Here is a 22,226-nt window from a genome sequence, read left to right as displayed (position 1 = left end):
AATTGTAACAGAACAAAAATCACAAGGCTACAAATGAAAATAATACAGGTCTGCTCCAATAGAAAATGCTGGCTGTTAACGTACTCTTCTTACAATGTATTCTGCAGGGAGATATGCATTTCTGCTTCTGCCGGGCTTATCATACATTTTATTGAGTATTTCTACAACATTGACATTCTAATTGAAGAATATAAGAAAAATAAAAAAAATATATATTTTTCTTTTTTTTTTTCCATTTTAGCAAACTATAACAAGAAAGTAATGTTACATATGATACAATGGGCCTGATTCAGACCTGCGTGTAATCGCAGCATAGCGATCAGATAAATGCCACACACCGCCTGGCCCAACGCCCGCCTCCCCCCGGCAAACCAATGTGTAGGCAAACACATCCACTTGCATGCCGGCGAACGGGACAGAAATCATTGATGGTCGCTGACCATCTAATGATTTTTCTCCCCATCGGTAATAAAAGTCCGTCTACACTGAATTTTGTTCCAGCCGCTGTCTGCTGAAGTCATGTGATGTCAGCCGCCCTCCCTGCGCAGGCATTGCCACGGTTGCGTTCTCAGGGGAACTCCCAGCATCTTTATGGGGACGTCCATAAAACGCTGAGTGTTCCCCTGCTGCCACCTCCTACCCTCCTTTCCCGGAGGGAACGGCTCGGCAAGTGTGAAACTCATCGAAGCCATTCGCTCACGGGTTTTGCTCATGCACAAACCCCTAACAGGGGACAGGGATGAATTCGGCCCATAACGAATGGGTCTGAATCGGCCCCTATGAGTATCTAGCTATAGATTATGATATCGGCCATTCAATAGGCTGCACATATCACAACATATTAACATCTAACAGCAACACAGATTTTTATGCACATCTGTACCGGGTGATAATCGGTAGACTCCGCATGTGTATGGCCCATGGTACACATGCATGACGCCGTCCTGAGCTAAAATACTGCTACTTTTTTGATCAAGTTGGATGAGAGAAATCTGGTGTTTGGGGGTGGTAACCGGCCATTCTCTGGGAGTGTCATATTAAATGCAGCTCCAGCCCTGATCTGAATGCTTCTATCGCATCCGCCGAGTAAGTCCTGGGCTGAGTACACACTGGAAAAATCATTCGATGGAGCAGCTTGCGAATGGATTTGTAGGGAATCGCCGATCCAGCTAATTTTCGCAAGCCGGGCTAAGCGATTTGCCGGCTCGCACGGGGTGGGATTTCACTCTGACTGGGTGGTGTATACCTGATCGCAGTATGAAACAAAGGGAGTTAGCTACTTCCCCTCCATGCAATGCATAAGGAATTACAAGTTCAGAGTTTCTTAAACTCAGTCAAGGTTTTAAGGATATCTATGCTTAAGCATCTGTGCTCTGCCATTAATAGCCTTAAACACTGGACTTTTAGGGTGCCTTGAGGACTGTGTTTGGGAACCACTTCAGTCATCTCTAATCTGTAGCAACATCTGTAGCAACTATATTGTATACAGTTCTAGTATGGTGAAAATCGGCCATAGTCAAAATCCGAAGCCAGACGCAGGCCGGCCATGTTTAAGGTCACGGCAGCTGCATGTGATGTCACACAGCTGCTGCCCTCCCTCCAAAAGGACCCCTATGTTGTCCAGACCGCTCCCACAAAATGGTCTGTTGCCGTTCCCAAACGGGCACCCTGCCACTGCTCCCTGTCATCTCGCTACTTAAACTGCGATGTGAGTTTAAGTGGCCACGGATGTGCATTGCCGTTTGACTCAGGCCCATAAGTCAAACCCCGCACCCAAAGCTATTGTGTCTTGCTTTACACTATGTTTGATAATAATAAAATCTGCAAATATTTTATGCACTTATTTTCTGCTGTGGCTGATATAAAGATTTAGAACTGTCCCATTCTCAGCAGACTTAGGGTTAACTGTTTTGCAAAACTATAAAATAAACTTCCACTAAATATGGCTGCCTGCCAGGCCTAAAGGTAGCTAATAGGGAGGGGAAGCCAGGGCTGATGCCAGGACTCAGGCTACTTTTGCCTCAATGATGTACTAATAGTGGTTTATAGAAAGCTTTGCTTCACAAGTAGGTAAGAAACAATTTCAATATACTGTAGCCTAAAGGCCCCCTTCCACTGGTGAGACTTCTCTCAGAAATTAGTTGGATGCGTTTTGGTTGCAATGTGGGTGGGACCTTTCCGAGGGACAGGATCGCTTGAGATAAATTGTATGCAAATAGACTGCATGCAAAGTATCTCATGCGATCCTAGCAGGGCTTAACAGGCTGCGATAGATATTCGTGGCAGCCAGTGAGATCTGCGACTGGGGTGTGAGGCGCACGGAAGCGTGCCTGGCATCGCAGTCGCACAAAAAGCACCTGCGATGTGCCAGTTTTCGTGCAATCCATCGTAGAAAAGTGTCACAATCCCACTACTGGATGGGGGCCTTCATGCTCTGTGCACCCCCCCCCCCCCCACACACACACACACACACACAACCATCCACGAAGGATGTTATGATTGAAATTTGTATATTGACCACTTAGCTGGCTTATTGTTTTCTTTTAAAAACTTCTCAGAAAATTGTTGTGGGTTTTTAGGGTGAATTAGGTAAAGAAAATGTATTTAAACTTATCCAAAACAATGTACTAAAAATAAAAAGAAAATGTTTTCAATTATAATCTTTTTTCAATTGGAACATTGGATCAACACCATCTGAACTGCGGAAAACATTGTAGCTATTATTATCCATTGGCTCTCTAGGTACACACGGCAGGGGGGGGGGGGGGGAGGGTGTGTGGTTAATTTGCTTTTCTCAGCCAGCTGCTCCTCTGAGCAGCCACTGGGTAGAGGGTCCTGCTGTGCTGACTGATCAGCAGTGATTAGCAGCACAGCAGACACTAAGGGAGGGTGCAGGGAAGCAAAGAGCCAGGAGGTCTATCTAGAAGATTATTTTCCGGGAGGCAGCCAGTCTGTGTATCTGACTAACCGCATCATTTGCTACCAGACCATTGCGACTATACTGTACATAAGGCCTGATTCTGATAGCTTGGTGAGCTGCGAAGCAGTTGTGGTGCAGCCCTGCCGAATCTCCGCAAAAAACACAGGCAAAACAAACACAAAACAAACACAAGTAAACTGATACAGACAAACAGCAGAGTGCTAATCTGAAAAGCAGCACTGTTAACTATTGGTGTCCAAGCACTAAGGTGCTGTATAAGCTGGGAAGGACACTGATAGAGCACAGCAAAAAACAGGTGCTGACACTAATTAGTATGACTGCTTTAGCATAACAGTCTGCAGAAGCTGGAACTGGGACTCAGACAGGGAGCTTGGAAGCTGTAAAAATCAACAGATTCAGGATTCAAGCAAGAACCAGGTAAACCAGGAACTAGAACCTAAAGGACAAGAACCTATAACCAGCATCAAGTAATGGGCAGGCTGGAATATATAGGAAGCAAGTCCCAATCAGGATGGCTTTGAAAGGACAAGCCTGCAAATACCCAGATTAACTGCAGCTGGACAGCCAGACACATCGAGGTAATGCACTAATTATGTAGCAGCTGAACTGCACATAGAACACATACAGGAATCAGGCTGCAGTTACACAGACCTGCCAGAGGTGGCTCCTCAGACTCTTTAATATAAGGACACACATAAGGATGCGTATACCACTCACTTCTACTCCACTTGTAAGTACTGTGAATATTTCAAATGGATGGGGTACTTATAAATGAAAAGCATAATTAAGAGGTATAGGAGAGAACAAAGGTTGGAAACTGCTGCTAAGAGTGCTCTCAAAAATAAAATTAATAATTGTTTATTTTCTACCAATTAACAAAATGCAAAGTGAACGAACAGAAGAGAAATCTAAATTAAATAAATATTTGGTGTGATCGCCTTTGCCTTCAAAACACCATCAAGTCGTTTAGGTACAAAGTCAGTGAGTTTATAGGGTATGATTAACCAACCATATCAAACAGATAATAATGATCATCATTTTCATATGTAGGTTGAAACAAAGTCATTAACTGTTTGAGAGCTTGAAGGAGTCTCTGAGACTGGAGGCTCTTGGAAAAATATTTTCCAGCAGTCACCATGTGGCCATTTCTGATTGACCACATCAGATGTAACCATATCAAGGGAAAAGTCATCCTGGCTTGGTCTCCTCTACCAATGCTCAGGGCCCTTCTGCACATGAGCAAACATGTTCTATGTCGTCAGAAGCAGGATGGAAGTAGACTGTCAGTGACTGAGCCTTAAGGGGTGGCAACAAACTCCATTTGTGAAAACTTTGGCATGTCGCCACCATTTGTGGGTTAGAAGAGATCAATGATCTCTGATGGGTTATGATGTCTCTCACTGAAGACACTGTAATTTATGTATCTATTTGTGTGTGCCCAGCTTATTAATGATGTTGTCAAGCCAATCACAGTACAACCAACATACATGTCAACCACCTTAAATATTGCATATTTAACCCTTTGAGTGGTGGGTTTTGCTGGGGCAGGACAAACCTACTGGGGCAGGTTTGTCCTGCCCCAGCAAAACCCACCACAGATGGTGGGAAGCCGCCGCTCCCCCCCTCCCCTCTGCTCCGGTGTTAGTACGCCGGAGCTAGCTCCCCTGCCGATGCTTCCCCCTGCCGCCTGTCAGTCATGACACAGGCGGCAGGCTCGGGGATGTTTTGCAGCAGCTCGGGAGGACTTGGGTGCCTGAACTCTCCCGAGTCCCCCTGAGCCGCTCCGATCATCCCCGAGCCTGCCACCTACGTCACTGATACAAATAGTGATTGGCGACTGGCGGCAGGGGAGCTCCGGCGGCGTACGATCGCTGGAGTGGAGGGGGTGGGGGTGACAGGAGGGAGGGGGGGTGACGGGGGGACCCCTAAAGGTATTGCGCCAGTGGTGCTCCAGTGGAGCACCACTGGCAGGCACCTAATTCAAAAAGTGGTATGCCCGGAAATTTTCCAGGACAGCCCGTTGCGGCAGTGCAGCTGAGCCTGGAAAATTTCCGGGCATACCACTCAAGGGGTTAACCTCAATGCTTCTTTTGCACAGTCAATAATTATATTTGTCTTTCTCCTGTATGGTAGCCTTAACATGGTAGCCCCTCTTATTATATTTAAATATAGGGTGTGCAGTCCAGTCCCCCCTTTTTTCTCTATATTTGTGTATACACTGTACACTTAAAGGTCAGGTGTTTTTATTAGCACAGGTTCCTGCATTAATGACTAAATGTTAATTTGGGCTCTATTTGAAGGTAACTCCTAGATAAATGTATATAATGTGTTAGTATTATAGATGTTAGGGACCGATCTAATGAAGTTCACCTGGACGCGGTGGATGGGCCCACATATTTGCACAAATGTGTGCTAAGAACTTCAATTCCATTTCATGTTAATTGTAAGAGTATATCAAAATAATTTTTACTGTCAGTGTTCTTAGCACTTAGAGTGTGCATCAGTATTTATATTTTTCTTGTTTTGTACTACATGATAGCACCTCTTATTATGCTTAAAATAAGTGTGCGGTCCAGTCCCCCCCTTTTTTTCCAATATTTTTTATACTGTATACAGGTTAGTTCTTAAACACTTAGCCTTTTTTACGCTATTTGGCGCAAGATACAGTATCTGGCATGACTGGGCCATTCTAAGAGCTATAGCGCTACAAGTTATTATGTAAAGTTTGTGTCTTATTCGGATTACAGACACAGCAAAACTCCACTTACTGTGTACTAAAGACGCTGGGCTGCTATTGTAACCACATTTATTTATTTATTTACAGTTTCTTATATAGCGCAGCAGATTCTGTTGCGCTTTCCAATAGTAGACAGTGATAAAACAAACTGGGTAACAACAGACAGACTTGGAGGTTAGAGGGCCCTGCTGAAAGCTTACAATAACCACATAGGAATTAGCGCAAATTTGCAGATGAAGCACAACAGAACTTGGTGTGAGGAAAAGTCCCAGCTGCTACATTGCATACTTCCTATAGTCACATGCATACAGTATATATATATTACGCACACCAACAATGCGCATCAAAATTATTCATGTAATCTAACAAAGTATTTTTGTCACTCAGTTGTTTTATTTGTGCAAATAAGATGCATACACTCTAGTCACTGCCGTGTCACCTTCGATCTGACGCACCAGAGGGGATGTTTGGCGCAGAGGAAGCCACAGTGGATGAGGACACATATGTAAAAGAGACATTAATAACTTATTATAAAAAAAAAATCAATACATGCAAATTAAACAGAGGGGTCTTTTTTGTATTGGTGCTGTTATAAATTACATAAGAAATAATCAATACATTAATACATTTTATTCATTCTCACAATTTCCAGTATACCAGACTGGCTATAAGTAACTATGAACTGGTATACCATACATGTGATCCTATCAGAGAGCTATAAAGAGGAAATGCTATGTCCTGTAAGGGGACATAGTAATAATGTTGAAGTTTACAAAATCAACAGATATAATGTTGACATTGAACATTCCAGCATTTGTAGAATGTTAACATGTTTAATATGTTAATATGTGAAATGTTGACATTACTCACCACAACTGTTAATCAAATCTATAACCAGGGCCCATAGGCGAATCTAGGGGGTGGTTCGGGGGTGCACAGGACCACCCATTAGCCCATTTTGTAGCTGAGGGATAGGGCTTTCCAACGAGCCCAGCCCCGTGTCTCTAGCCCCCTAGGAACCGGAGATACGGACAGGCAAAGCTTGAACGTTTTCCCTATAGGATAACATGGGACCCGCTAATTCCGACCCCCACCCAGTTCAATGGCTGCCAGTTCCCCCTTCGGCATCACTGAAGCTCGAGGTTGATCTCAGTCTAACACAAATCGCTGGGCCTTCAATCTGGTACCAGGCTGGATCCATATGGGTTAATTGTTTATAGGGATATTGAGGTTAAACCGTTTTTTTTTATTTTCATTTCTTAAATGTAATTTCATGACTGTTTATGTTCTTTGAGGGCAGATTTCTCTGGAACCAAACAGCCCAGTTTCACTGGACCAAAATCATTCGAAGCCAACTCAAAAGTTCTTCAATATGATACTGGTCTCATGTAAATGGGTCAGTTGGTTCCGAAGATATAGCTGGTTGGTTAAAGGGGGGTAGGGAGAGGGTAGTGGTTGTCTCTCCCCCTCACACCAGAAAATGCAGGTGTGTAAGGGGTCAGCCTGGGAATGTCCCTGTATGATCCTGGGACCATATTGCATTTTCTGTTGTGAAAGGGGTATTATTTTAAACAGCCGTGACCTGCAGTGCTCTGAATACAGCCGGGCAGCCCCCTGCTCTCTGCCCAGCTGTCAATGACTGTCACCCCTGCAGCTTCCGCTCCAATTCTTCTCCCCGCTTTCACCTCAGCCCGCCCCCCCCCCCTTTAATCATGTGGTGCCGGCGCCCGGCGTGCTCCCCCGACGTCACGCACAACAACAGCGCGCACAATATTTCAAATGTCCACTCGGCTAGAGGGGACACCAGGAGGGGAGTGGGAGCGTGCTCTGCGCTGTGCTCTGCGCTGTGCTCTGCTCCTCTCCCCATAGAAGCAGCTGCACCGCTCTCCATCTCTCTCTGCAGCAGCAGCGAAGGCTCATTTAAAATTTACAGTAAGTGGCACTTTTGGGGGCATTAAGGGACGCTACAAGTGGCGGTATGTGGGGGCATTACGCATAATGTGTGGCTTAATGTGTAAGGGGCATTACGGTGTGCAGCATCATGTGTAAGCGGCATTATGTGTGCAGCATTATGTGTAAGGGACATTATGTGTGCAGCATCATGTGTAATGGGTACTATGGTGCGCGGCATCATGTGTAATGGGTACTATGGTGCGCGGCATCATGTGTAATGGGTACTATGGTGTGCGGCATCATGTGTAATGGGTACTATGTAATGTGTAATGGATACTATGGTGCGCGGCATCATGTCTAATGGGTACTATGGTGTGCGGCATCATGTCTAATGGGTACTATGGTGTGCGGCATCATGTCTAATGGGTACTATGGTGTGCGGCATCATGTGTAATGGGTAATATGGTGTGCGGCATCATGTGTAATGGGTACTATGGTGCCATCAAGCAAGAACCCCCTAGCAATGAGCACGTAGGTAAGCAGCACTTATGTGGCAAATATGTAATGGGCATTACGGTTTGTTATATAGTATGTAATGGGCATTATAGTGTGTGGCCTTATGTGTAATTGGCATTACGGCGTGTGGCTTTATGTGTAATGGGTATTACGGAGTTTGCTAAAATGTGTAATGGGCATTACTGTGTATGGTGTAAAGTGTAATTCCACACCCCTTTTTGTGATACCACGCCTCCTTCCCATGAGGCCACGCCTCCTTCCCATGAGGCCACACCCCCTTTTTGCCGCGCGGCTACGCCGCGCAAACGTCCCCCTGTTTTTATATTTAGATCTGGGACCACCCATTACCATAATTCTAGATTCGCCTATGCCAGGGCCAGCTATGCTGGATAGGCTGTTATGAAGAGCATCACACTTTGGAGGGAACAGTTGCTCCATCCTGACTGCTAGCTGAGAGATGCTATCTCCCAAGATTTGCTTGCACCCCTTCAGCACAGCCCATACAGAAAGCACAGACAGCAGGTGAGGTGAGTGGGAAGGGAAGGCACTGGGACAGGCAGGGCCGGTGCTAGGGTGTCCGGCGCCCTCCTGCAAAATCTATATTTGCGCCCTCCCTCTCCTAAAGGGACAGCGCACACAAATAAATGGTTTGGTATCATAAGGAATGATCACAGCCCACTTTAATTACACCTTACAGTAGCACAATCTTATTTACATTACACTGCAGATGGTGCCCATGATTCATAATACACCACATAGTAGCATCCCTTGTACACAAAGCCCACAGAAGTAGTGCCCATTAAACACAATGCCCACAGTGGTGCCACTAAAAACACTTACAATAATGCCCCTTATACATAATGCCCACAGTAGCACCCATTACACATAAAATCCACAGTAGTAATGCACCTTATACACATAATGCCCACAATAGTAGTGATGTAAGGTGTGAAGAGAGCATAAGAGGAATAAGAAAGGGATCCATGAGAAGGGGAAATATAAGTGGAACAGTGAGTTGTCAGGGGAACAAGGGAAAAGTGGCTGCTGTTGGAAAATGGATAAAGAATAGAAATGATAAAAGATACTGGGCAGAGAGAGGGTAGGAGGGCCATATACTTGGCAGAGTGAGGGAGAGGGGCAGCCATATGCTGGGCAGAGAGATGTGGGACAGATATGGGGAGAGATGCTGGGGAGAAAGTGGGGGGATAGATGCTGGGTAGAGGGGGGCAGTTGCTGGGCAGAGAGGGATGGAGGGAAATGTGATGGGTGGCGAGAGGGGAAGAGATGATGTGCAGGGAGAGGGGGCAGATACTTGGCAGAGGGGGCAGATGGTGGGGAGATGTAGACAGGTGCTGGGGAGATACTGATAGGGGGGAAAGATTATGGGCAGCAAGATGGGGTACAGATGGGCAGAAAGGGATGGGGGACAGATGCTGGGGAGAGGGGGGCAGATGCCGGAAAGAAGCAAATTTGGGGTGCAGATGTGGGGAGAGGGGGCAAATGCTGGGCAGAGAGGGATTGGGGCCAGATGATGGAGAGGGGGTACAAATGATGGGCAGAGAGGTGGAGATATGCTGGGCAGAGAGGGAGGGGGAGATATGCTGGGCAGAGAGAGGGGGAGATATGCTGGGCAGAGAAAGGAGGTGCAGATACTTGGCAGGGAGTGGAGGGCAGATACTTGGCTGGGAGTGGGGGGCAAATACTTGGCATGGAGTGAGGGGCAGATACTGGGCAGGGAGAGAGGGGCAATCACTGGGCAGAGAGAGAGGGGGAGATATGCTGGGCAGAGAGAGAGGTTGAGATATTCTGGGCAGAGATAGAGGGGCAGATACTGGGCAGGGAGAGGTGGCAGGTACTGAGCATGGAAAGGGGAACAGTTGGTGGGCAGGGAAAGGGGGGACAGACGGTGGGCAGGGAAAGGGGGGACAGACGGTGGGCAGGGAAAGGGGGGACAGATGGTGGGCAGGGTAGGGGGGATAAATGGTGGGCAGGGAAAGGGGGGACAGATGGTGGGCAGGGTAGAGGGGGATAAATGGTGGGCAGGTAAAGGGGGGACAGATGGTGGGCAGGGTAGGGGGGATAGATGGTGGGCAGGGAGAGGGGGGACAGATGGTGGGCAGGGTAGGGGGGATAGATGGTGGGCAGGGAGAGGGGGGACAGATGGTGGGCAGGGTAGGGGGGACAGATGGTGGGCAGGGTAGGGGGGACAGATGGTGGGCATGGAGTGGGGGGGACAAATGGTGGGCAGGGAGAAGCGGACAGATGGTGGTCAGGGAGAAGGGGGACAGATGCTGAGCAGGGAGGGGGGACAGATGGTGGGCAGGGAGAGGGGGGGCAGATGATGGGCAGAGAGTTGGGGGCAGATGCTGGACAGGGAGGGGGTGGTAGAGGTAGAGAGAGAGAGAAGAGCTGCAGAGACAGTGGAGGCAGGGCACAACACTCACAGACAGCCTCAGGTCCATGCTGACAGTCAGATCCTCCGTGTTTCATGGATCAGAGGAACTCCTCCAGTCCAATCAGGTTCTCTTCTATTCAGCATGTGCCAAGCTCCTCCAATCACAGCTTGGCACATGCTGTCCTGGCTCTGATGATGACATGAGGTGGGAGGGGCTCGGCACCACAGTCACCAGTGAGTAAGGTGCAGGGACATCCCCTGCTGCTGCTGCTGCTACTACTGTATATCACAACGTAAGTTCTCTCTCCCCTTTGCTGCCGGTGCTGCTGCTTGCGCTACACTGTCACTGACAGGCGCAGCAGCAGCTGGCAGCCAGCACCTTACATCAAAGCACACAGTGGCAGAGCTGCAGGGCAGGGAGAGAGCGCCTTTACAGCCCAGCACCTCCCTGCTTTGCAGGCTCTGCTGAGTGGGCAGCGCCGGCCCTCGGGACAGGGCCGCATGCTGCAGGTACCATCTTGCTTGCTATCTCCCTGTAAACCTTGCCTCAGTAGTCACCCACTATCACCCTGTAACCCTTGACTCTCCAGTCACCCACTTTCTCCCTGTCACGCCTGCCTCTCTTGTCACCCGCTATTTCCATGTCAATCCTGCCTCCTCAGTCACCTACTGTACTATTTCCCGGTGACCTGCTATCTCTTTGTTCCCTTGGATGTACTAATGTGTGGTCATGCCCTTTTTTTGTGAGGTCAAATCTCTTTTTTACAGGTACCAAAATGTTTATTTGCTTATCAATTTTTTTTTAACTCAGGCCAGCCTTGGATTTGTAAATTTCCCTCCCTTTAAAATTCACAAAAATACTCCATGTTAACTTGCTGTGTTTTATGTGTCCATACAGTACAGTATATGCATTTTAAAAAGTGTACAATAGAAAACCAAAACAAAAATTACAATGAGGAACACTAAGGAAAATTAAAACCAATTACACAGCACAATACAAGAAAAATATGAACTAATTAATAATAAAAAATAATACAGGTTGAGTATCCCGTATCCAAAATGCTCGGGACCAGGAGAATTTTGGATAACGGATTATTCCGTATTTCAGAATATTTTAATATTTCAATGATGTATTTTGAAGTATCTTGCATTTATGTTGTATAAACACATCAAACACATGAAATGCACACAAATATATTTTATTTGTTCAAAAAACAAGGTTTCAAGAACATGAAAAAAGTTTGTGTACTATCTCAGATATTAAATTTGAATGCCAAGCAACCATGTTCTTGTACATATATAGTGCCAGTTACATATCATGTCCTCAGTAATGCTGTTACAAATGTCCCCAGTGAGTTTTTAACAAAAAAAATTTTTCACTTTCTGGAATGTATGGTTTTCGGAATAATTCGGATAAGGGATATTCGGATCTGGGATATTAAATATCAAATAAATAACCTATAATATTTTTAAAAAATTATACTATAAAATAGGGAAAAAAGCAGAATAATAAATGTGAAAAATAAACAATAGATAAATTGTTTGCTATTAAAACTATTTTTTACAATGCAAATATGCTTTTCAATATTTATTTTTAAAAATATATCATTTCAATCTGTTTAGCTTTTCTTTTCGTTTTTGAAATTGAAATTGTGGCATTATTTTTCAAGTGAACATCTAAATAGTAGGTACAAAATTTCTATTACCATTTGAGAAACTGAGAATAGGTTTGTACTAAGCATTACCCCTGGTATCTTGTGACCGCTGCATATTTCCAGCTGGTATGCACAGCAATTATGGAATGATCTTTAAATACGTCTCTGTGTATCAATGAGAGTCTTGCACATTTTTCAAAAGAAAAGGCTGCTTGAGCATCAAGTATTTTCCCTCCTGCTGAGCTAATTTTCAAATGAGTAGATCCCTTTATGGCATTGAAAGAGCTCAAAAGAAAAATTATGTTTTAAGCTACACGTTGCTTTAGAAATACTTTGAGATCTTGACAGAAATGTTCAAAACACATACATTAAAAAAAACTTTTGCTTTTGCCTGTCTATTTATTTTTGCCCAATTTTATTCAAAGCTTGTCATATTTCTTTTGTGAGGAAAATTTCAAGTATCTACTTCTACACATACATGTACATCATATCCTGAATAGATTTTCCTTTAAGTGTTTTTTCTTGTATTTATTTTCTTTTTGTTTTATATTCTTTTGATTTTTTATCAAATATGTTTAACATTTGTGCATAAACTACTTGCCTAGTCTACATATGAATGAGATTTGTACAAAAAAAACCTATAATTTAATTATAATGCCTGCATAGTAATTTGTTTTTACTTAACTTTACACCTCCTTCTTATTTTTTTTTTTTTTCATAATTAAAGTTGGTAATGTTAATACCAAAGATAATTAAAATGTACTGTAAGTTCTAATTAATTAAAAAATATATATATATAATTTTCTAAATAGCTCTTGTGATTAGACTGGGATTTTTAACATTTTGTTTGACTTGCTTGCTCATTTGACTCCTTCATTGTTTCGGTTTTAATCATTTTTTTCTGTTTTTCATGGATTGTGAATTGGAGGAAGAAACATGAGGGAGATCATTAGAATTTTTAAAAGACTAAAAAAAAAATTTCAATTATTTAATAATAATTCTTATACAGCTGCACATGAACCATACAGTAAATATTTTTTTCAAAATGACTCCATACAATTAATTCATTCATTTAAATTATTTCACAGTACCAGTGAGAAATTGTTTATCTCTACGTGAAAACTGTTAGTTAAAAAACCTTTTTGGGCAGGATGTACAGTACAGGTTGAGTATCCGGTATCCGTATATCTCTTATCCGAATTATTCCAAAAACCGTGGTTTTTGGAATTATTCAAAAATTTTTTTGTTTTTTATTTTACCCCCCCTAACCCTCTTTTCATACTTCCCAAGTCCCAGGGCGTCCACAGCAGGCCTCCGGCATCTTCTCCAGGGTCTCCAGCGGTCCTAGGAATGCATTGCGCGAGTGTGCGCGCGCGCCAGTGACGTCACCGGTGCGCGCGCACACTTGCGCAATGCATTCCTGGGACCGCTGGAGACCAGGAGAAGATGCCGGAGGCCTGCTGTGGACGCCCGGGGACTGCGCGGACGCCGAGGGACCACCGGACAGGTAAGTATGGCTAAAACAATTTATTCCAAAAACCGGAATATTCCCCTATCCGGAATGCTCGTGGTCCCGAGCATTTCGGATAGGGGATACTCAACCTGTATTACGCATAGTATTTTGAATGTGATACAACCCGCCACTAACCGCATGCATTAGTAAAGCCTTATGCATGTACAATCAGGGCCGTTTCTAGACAATTTTGCTTCCAGGGCGAAGAAGAAAAAAATGCGCCCCCCCCCCCCTCCCCAGAAAATGTTAGCGAATAAATTGCGCGCGCCAAAGGCGCGCGCGGCGAAATAGGGGTGGGGCTTAACAAAACAGGCGTGGCTTAATGTTAAAAAGGGGTGTGGTCTAGCAGGAAAACAATCACCTTACATCTCACTTTTGCAACCTGCATGACCAGACATTGGTTACTGCAGGAATTGTCATTGTCCTTCCGCACTTAAGTTGGCGGGCTAAAAATATAAAGGCCCACACAGTGACCTAGTACAACTCACAGATCAAGGCCAAACAATGACAGACTACTTAAATCATTATACACTGTTTATCCATGATGCCAATTACACATTACGCCACACACCATGATGACAATTACATATTACGCCGCACACCATGATGACAATTACATATTACGTCGCACACCATGATGACAATTACATATTACGCTGCACACCGTGATGACAATTACATATTACGCTGCACACCGTGATGACAATTACATATTACGCTGCACACCGTGATGACAATTACGCATTATACCGCACACCATGATGCCCATTAGACCCCACACCGTGATGGCAATTACACAATACTCCCCACACACCGTAATGCCCATTACACATTATGCCCCACAACTGATGCCGATTACTAGTGCCAGATATGCCCCCACAGTCTCAGATATGCCACACATATATGCCTCTATAGTGCAAGGTATGCCCCCCAGTGCCAGATATGCTCCCACAGTGACACACATATATACCCCCACAGTGCCACATATATGCCCCCACAGTGCCACACATATATACCCCCACAGTGCCACATATATGCCCCCACAGTGCCGCATATATGCCCCCACAGTGCCGCATATATGGGCAGTGACAAACATGCCGCCACAGTGCCAGACATATATGCCCCAACAGTGCCAGACATATATGCCCCCACAGTGCCACATATATGCCCCCACAGTGCCACACATATGCCCCCACAGTGCCACATATATGCGCAGTGACAAACATGCCGCCACAGTGCCACACATATATGCCCCCACAGTGCCACATATATGCCCCCACAGTGCCACATATATGCCCACAGTGCCACATATATGCCCCCACAGTGCCACACACATGCCCCCACAGTGCCACATATATGCGCAGTGATAAACATGCCGCCACAGTGCCAGACATATATGCCCCAACAGTGCCAGAGATATATGCCCCCCCCAGTGCCACACATATATACCCCAACAGTGCTACATATGCCCCCACAGTGCCACATATATGCCAAGTGACAAACATGCCCCCACAGTGCCAGACATATATACCCCAACAGTGTCAGACATATATGCCCCCCAGTGCCAGATATGCCCCCACAGTGCCACACATATATACCCCAACAGTGCCACATATGCCCACAGTGCCACATATATGCCCCCACAGTGCCACATATATGCCCCCACAGTGCCACATATATGCCCAGTGACAGACATGCCCCCACAGTACCAGACATATATGCGCCCCCAGTGCCAGACATATATGTGCCCCCAGTGCCAGAACATATTATCCCAGCAGCAGCACAACTCACCGTTGTTGTTGTTGTTGTTGTTGTTGTTGCTGCTGCCGCCGGGGAGAGCACAGTTCAGGTCTCCGGGTCCCCCGCCGCCTCCATCGCCGCTGCTGCTTCCCAGGGGAGGAAAGGGGAGGGGAGCGCATCACGCAGCGCGTCTCTCCTTCCCCTTCACTTCACTATGTCGGACGTCCCAGACTCTGTGATTGTGCCGACAGACAATCATATCTCGCGGGCTGGCTCCTGATTGGCTGCCAGCCCGCGAGTTCTGTCAGTGAGTGAAGTCAGGGGAAGGAGAGAGTGAGACGCGTGATGCGCTCCCCTCCCCTCCGAACGATATATGCTGTGGCGGGGGCGGGGCACGGCACAATTATAAGAGGAGGAAGGGGGGAGCTGCCAGGCGCCCCTGCTATTTAATAGAGGCGGACAAGCCGTGCGGCGCCCGGGGCAGCTGCACGGCTTGTCCGCCTCTAGAAACGGCCCTGTGTACAATTTTGATTGAAATTGCACAACTTTTCCAATAAGATCTGTTATTAATTTTAATGGTAAACCTGGATGTCTTTCTAAGTACGAGCACCATTGGCCGCTCATGAGTGAGCCATTAAGACACTGGGAGGGATTCTCTTAAGAAATAATACAGAAAGAGGACCATAGGTTTCTATTAGTCAGTGTTGCCTATCAGGAACCGGCTCCAAAATGTGAAACATGGGGAATGTGGTCAAATGTCTGAAAACTGTAGTTATTGGAGATTATCCAAATTTTCCATTGATACATCGCATCCTTTTGGGAATTTTTTTTATTATCTTTTTATTGATCTATTTCTATAATCATTGAATACACGTCACAAATTCTTATTATAATCACATATCTTATAAATATTCCAATCGTGATGTCATCTATTCACCTGGTTTGGATTATTAGATAGTGGGGGTTAATTCTGGACCATACATTCGCACGGGGACCGAAGATTGGCGTATGCACATGCGCAGCTGCATTTCTATGCATGTGCATATGCTGGGGGCGTGCGGCCATGGCAAACAGACTGTTCACTTGGTGCATGCACCAAACATTGTGGGCGTGCGCGTTGGGTGACAGCAGATAATCACGCCCATGGGAACACCCAGTTGGAACGCTGGGCGTTCCCATGGAAATTAGTGATGTGGGCACAGTGACATCAACGGATGTCAGCTGCCCGCCCACTTCCTTCTGAATGCCCAAGAACATCTAAGGTTAACTCAGAGTAACCTTAGATGTGCGTGTGCCTTCCAGATCATTCGATGGTTGGCGACCATCCAATGATGTGGGTGTTCCCCCACAGCCTGCGATTGGATGTTTATGTAAAACATCCATTTGCAGCCTGTGCAAGCCCATGCGGTGTGTGAGGGGTGGAAGGCGATCCGGCATTTGCAGGGCGGTGTCTGGTGGACTCGCAAGGCTGAGAATTCGGGACAAGAATAAGGTCCCGTGTCTAGATAGATAGTTAATAGGCTGATCCCAAAATATCAACATACAATAGGTTGACAGGGTCAAAAGGTTGATATGAAAAAGGTGACATGGTCAAAAGGTCAACATAAAAAGAAAGACATGCGTTTAAAAAAAAAAATTGTTAGTAATTGACATTGCCATCGACATGTACCTCCAACTTGTGTAATGCGTGGCTGGCTTCTCTGACCATGCTTCAGGTTCAGTGCCTCACTATGCTTGGCACACTGATATATTGACCTTTTGACACTATAGTCCATGTCAAACTTTTGGGGTAGACCTATTGACTGTCTATCTAAACACTATGGGTGAAATTTAATAGGATGAGAGATTCAGAAAATTGGTAAGAAATCTCCAGTTTTTTTTAAAGCGGCAATCATTTACACTGCAAACCCAGTTTGATTTTGCAGTGTAAATGATTGCCGCTTTAAAAAAAAACACGGAGATTTCTTACCAAATCTCTCACTTTCTGAATCTCTCATCCTATTAAATTTCACCCTATAGATCTATCAACTTTAACTACTTTTCACCCACTGGCATCTATTCCCCCACTGCTTACCTGCTATGCAGTGCAGCAGTGGGTACTCCTACCATGTCTGTCACACCAAATTCCATATAGGAAGTATGTTATTTTCAGTCACTCCACTATAAACCAGTCCTGCGCTGCAGCTCCAGTACAATACAAACTCAGCACCTGACACATGGGATCACTGTAAAACATGGGCTGACAGAACGAGAAGAATGGCCCGTTGAAGGGGAGGGCGGTAGAGCTGGTGTTGGCTTTGGCACCAGCATAGGGTGAACTACCGCTGGGCCCTGATAGCATAATAATAAGAATTAAATTCTCATGAGTCAACTATAATAAAACATAACCCACAAAGAGTGTGTTGTTAGTTTTATACAACCCCAACCACTTACATTATAGGGCCTATTTGTGTAACCCTACTAATGCTTCAATATATAACAAAGCATTAGTTGTTAGGTTGACCTGGTCTAGCTGGTCCCAATGTAAAGTCAATTCATAAAAGGGAAGGCAAACATCCAAATCATTAACTACAATTAAACAAAACAAGAGAAAGACTAGGAAGTAGAAGTCTGATTGAAGTAACGTTTAAAATCAATGGACTTTTTTGCTGCTGTGAGACACAAGAATTTCTCTATATTGCATGCGGTCTTATGACTGATTCTCCAGCTGATTTTACTACGGTCACTTAATGGCATCCTAAAAAAAAAAAACAGCTGGTAACTCACCTGCAAATATTGATTCAGTATATGGTAATCTGTAGCACACGAATGTTGTCCCTGGGCAAACAGCTTGTCTAAACAACTGCAGCCTAATCCTGCCATCTGTCTACACTTCATGTGTTTTACATGCACATTTTGGGGAGAAAGATTGTTTATTAGGGATGATTTATAATCCTCCCTCACTTCCGTTGGGTATAGGGCCAGGACCGGTGTATGTAATGCACGCGTTTTGGTGTCCAGGATCATAAGAATTTTGGTTAATGGGTAACTAGTAGTAAAATCTCGGCTGTGTACTCAAGTTTGTGTTCAGTGAGAGGCGGCTTCCATGTCGCCCAGCGCCGGCCTGTTAGGGGGGGAAGTGAGCAGTGTGGACATTTCATGCTTTGTCAAGCTACATTTACCGCACATTAGCAAAAGCAAACACATCAACAAAGGGTTTTACAGGGACAAACAAACACAAAACCTTCTGCAAATATCAATAACAGTTTTAAGTACAACTGAGGCCGGCAAAACAGGTGTTCCGATGTCTGCGGAATTCAGCTGAAAACTGAAAGTGTTTACATTCCATCTTCACCACTCTCTGAAATAAGAGAGACATGCGGCACTTTCACGGGTGATTAACATGACTCTATTTTATGTCTCTAATGCATTCTATAGACTTTTTTGTATTATATGTCAACTTATTAAAGAAAAGACAAACTTCAACTAAAATGTATCCATCTATCAATAATATGTTTATCTAACGTTCCGTACACGCTGGGCGACTATGCCCATCATGTATGGACAGCGATCATCCCTATCATCGCTTGGGGGAAAGCAGCTCAGTGCATACACACTGAGCGGCTTCCCCCCTGCCCGGCACCGTCAGCAGGGAGAGGATGTCTTTGCAAAGCACAGTGTTATGCGAAGCCGCCCACAATGCCGCTCATCTGCTGGTAATACCAGCAAATGAACGGCTTTCCCGGCAATGATGCGGGAGCGCGCATGCTGTTTTGAACGGCTTTCAGCTCAAAGTCGGCCAGTGTGTATGGACCTTAACTTCTATCGATCTTCCATCTATGTTTGTATGATCCACAGTATCTAATCTAACATCTATCTATCTGTCTGTCTGTCTATCTCAGGCATGAGAATCCCTGATCTATCTTTTTTATGATTATCTAAAGCCCCATATAAACACTAAATGATGGGGGCCATTGCCAATATAATTAAAAATATCGTCCACAGGTCCACTCCCAATATTGTTTTTACACACTGAGCGATATCGGCCGCTGATATCGTTCAGTGATATCACCGGGAGCCGCTGAACAGGCAGGTCATTTGGCTATATAGCCAAATTGACCTGCATGCGCAGAAGACATCAATCATCGTTACCAATGCATGGGAGCACACATAGTTAATGATATTGATGTACACACTAGACATACTAGACCAGACAGTTCCCAAACTATGCGACCTGGGGTTCTGCAGCACTGTGACATGGGTGCTGTGGCCAGTGTTCATAGAGGCAGCCGCATGTATAATTTAGTGTCCATAGTGCGAGTGAGCACCGGGAGGCAGTGGGAAGTGGGCGCAGTGGAGACTGCAGGAGTGAGCACAGTGGGCAAGTCACCCCATGACGGGATGAATGAGCTGTGGCAGTAGGAGCTGAAAAAGAGGAGCTGATACAGTAGATCAGGCAGGCAATGTTCAGGTATGTGAGTTTAATGGGCCCTACACACGTAGCGACCCGCTGAGCGTTCTGAGCGATGTTAATTTACTCAGAACGCTCAGCATGATCACTCGGATGTGCCAGCAATGTGCCAGCGATATGTGCTGAGCGATCTGTTAGGGCCAGTGTTGTCTGGTGAGACCACTGGCCTTGACCAATTAACAACCTGCATTCCTGTTATTAATCGGCGCCATATACAGACCCGTGGGGCCGCGCATTTACATCCCTGTGTACACTACACACATAGCATTTTCTGAGCATTTTTCTGAAATGAAGTAAAATCGCTCAGAAAATGCCTGAATATCGCTCTCTGTGTAGGCCCCATAATACTACTTTCACATTGCAAATGACAGATCGCATCCGCTGATGAAGTCCAATTAATCGCATTGGGCGTGGCCTCATCGCTGCTGTATGCTGACTTGCAAAATCCATGTCAGAGAGACCTGTTTCTGTTTCCATGTTTCTGGAAACCCGGCTGCTGGGCTGAACCCTGGACGCACCCAGGCTGTGACCCGGTGACTCTTACTGCTGCCAACTTACATGTAAATGAGCTAAATATTGCAGTAAAAGTGCTTTTATGATTTACTGATTTCTTTTTTACAAGCAAATTTCACATTCTGGAATCCTGGGTGGGAATCCATGGAGAAGAAGTAGCACACTTAGAGCCGGCCCTAGGCATAGGCATTCTAAGCAATTGCCTAGGGAGGCAGCCTATGCCTATGGGTGGCAGCCAGTGGTGGGCTGGGCTGGGGGGCTGGGTGCCATGTGCCCCCCTGGCCGCTTCATCGATTAGTGCCATGGGCTGCCCAGTGGTGCAAGTAAGGGCATCGGCATCGTCACCTCCGTTGCCCGCCGCCGCTGAGAGACGAGTTTCCGCAGGCTTTCTCCTCCACCTTCCATCTGGCGGCTGGCGGCCAGTTCAAATATGGCATGGCTCCGACCTAAAGCAATCAGAGCTTGTGTTCCAGCAGCCACGGCGATTGGCTCTGATTGGCTCACGAGTCCGCGCCATATTTGAAATGGGTGAGAACCAGATGTTGATGTTGGCGCTGCTGCTGTGCTGCATGTAGCTCTGCCTCCTGCTCCTGTCACAGTCCGTCCTGTGTAAGACAGGGCTGCTCCGAACTAGCGCCCAGAGTATCAGTGCTGTGCGGGCGCCGCCTACCTGATTTATTGTAGGAAGCTTCAGCTAGATAGTGGTGGGGGCGGTGCTGTGATGTCACTCTTCCTGTCCCGCACAACCCCTGTCCATACCCAGCCTCTCATCTCTCCTCCTGCTCATACCGGGTGGCCTGAGGCTGCCCATCTCCTTCTGCCCATACCCAGCCTCCCATCTCCTCCTGCCCATAACCAGCCTCCCATCTCCTCCTGCCCATACCCAGCCTGCCACCTCCTCCTGCCCATACCCAGCCTGCCACCTCCTCCTGCCCATACCCAGCCTCCCATCTCCTCCTGCCCATACCCAGCCTCCCATCTCCTCCTGCCCATACCCAGCCCCCCATCTCCTCCTCCTTCACCCTCTCTGACAATCTCTCTCACCGCCCCCTCTCTACCTGGCACTGTCTCTCTAACTCTTTCTGACACCCTCTCTCTCTCACTGTCTCCAACCCCTTTCTTTCCATGACACAACCTGCTTGAGTATTTGGATCTGAGACCACCCATTACCATATTTCTAGATTTGCCTATGCCTGGGGCCCTGGCACTGTAGCCGCTGCTGTAACTTTTGCCTGTCAGAGGTGCGGCGAGGCTTGTCAAAAATGCAGCGAGCCCGCTGTATATAGCGGCGAGTCGACGTTTTCACGGCCCCACTTGTTATTTTCACCTTGCTGGAAAAAATGGTGGAAACGGCTAGTGCGGGGGGGGGGGGGGGTCAGTTCAATACTTGGGGGTGGTATCATGTGCTAGTGGGCGCCAACAAAAATCTTGCCTAGGGCATAAGATTGGATAAGCCAGCTCTGAGCACACCCACATCTGAGATTGATTCTCTCAATTGAACTATACCTTATTACGCATTGGTTTCTGTTGTATGTATCTTAAACTTATTGTGATGCATTGAAGTTGTAATTGTCCCATAGTGTGCCTGATATAGAGGTGATAGAGTTGACTAAATCATTTGCTTCAGCCGCTACTGTGCCTTTATGTAAGGTTTGCCAGGGCCGAAACTAGGGTTTCCGGCGCCCGGGGCAAGGCAGTCATTTGGTGCCCCCCCCCCCCTTTTGTGAAAGCATACCTCCCAACTTTCGAAGCTTCGTAGTAGTGATGCTGCGGCGCGCTGAAATTTTCGGGGGGCGTGGCCTAATTTGGGGGCATGGCCTATAATCGCGGCTCTCCCGCGAGGCCACGCCCCCATTTTGCCGCTATGGGGGCA

General features: G+C 46.1%; 1 long non-coding RNA gene across 1 annotated transcript in view; it reads right to left on the bottom strand.

The window, feature by feature from the left end:
• Window positions 1-18,224, bottom strand: part of LOC146032108 (uncharacterized) — a 50,719-nt gene extending 32,495 nt beyond the window's left edge. The window contains exon 1 of the long non-coding RNA XR_014457557.1: window positions 18,157-18,224. This is a non-coding gene — a long non-coding RNA (uncharacterized LOC146032108). The remainder of the gene's footprint in view (window positions 1-18,156) is intronic.
• Between the last annotated feature and the right edge of the window lie 4,002 nt (window positions 18,225-22,226).

Source organism: Crinia signifera, chromosome 1, assembly GCF_055691185.1.
Source record: "Crinia signifera chromosome 1, ASM5569118v1, whole genome shotgun sequence".
In the NCBI taxonomy this organism is placed as follows: Eukaryota; Metazoa; Chordata; class Amphibia; order Anura; family Myobatrachidae; genus Crinia; species Crinia signifera.
This window is presented reverse-complemented; position numbering and strand designations above follow the sequence as displayed.